We start from the raw sequence: 849 nt of genomic DNA on the forward strand, positions 1-849 counted from the left end.
GTAAGAGCTATAATCCTTAAGCGCGGCCGAAGGCTGCCTACGCAGAAAGAAGTTCGTTTTTATGTATGCAATATTTCGTTTTTGTCATACGCATTACTTCGGTTTTGAGTCGAAACTCTGCATGTATGCATTACTTCGGTTTTTGTCATATGCAGTATTTCGGTTTTGAAAGCAAATGTGCACAAGGGTGTTATAACTTTGTTCACATAACGGTTGTTTGTAACAGGCAAAACGAATCGAGATAGATCTGTCTATACAAATGTATACATAAATGATCAGAATGAAAAGAGAAATCGATTAAGCGGTGACTGTCTGTCCGTCCGTCCGTCTGTGCACACGATAACTCGAGTAAAAATTGAGATATCTTAACGAAACTTGATACGTGCACTTCTTTAGGGCGGTTGGATTTTGAAAATGGGCAAAATCGGGCGATAACAACGCCTACCTCCCATATAACGGTAATTTTCAGAAATGCGAAAACTTCGATATTTTAGTAACTACTGAAGATTTTTTTGAGTGAAAATTGATATTTACAATAAGTTTTAGACGACAAATAAGAACATTATAAATTTTTGGAAAATGGGCGTAGCCACGCCCACTTATGGTTACATGTGTATATCTTGGTAACCACTGCACCAATTTCTTCCAAGCTTGGCACAGTTGTTGGCCTTGGTATAACATACGAAATTTACCGTTATATGGAAAGCGTTATATGAAAAGCGGCCGTAAGTTAGGTATTTAATGTTCGGCTCCGCCCGAACTTAGACTTTCTTACTTGTTCTTATATGCATTACTTCGAGTTTGAGTCCAAATTTTGTATGTATGTATTACTTCGTTTTTCTCATATGC

The sequence above is a fragment of the Rhagoletis pomonella genome, unplaced genomic scaffold (assembly GCF_013731165.1).
Source record: "Rhagoletis pomonella isolate Grant_MI unplaced genomic scaffold, Rhpom_1.0 Rhpom_scaffold_00005, whole genome shotgun sequence".
In the NCBI taxonomy this organism is placed as follows: domain Eukaryota; kingdom Metazoa; phylum Arthropoda; class Insecta; order Diptera; family Tephritidae; genus Rhagoletis; species Rhagoletis pomonella.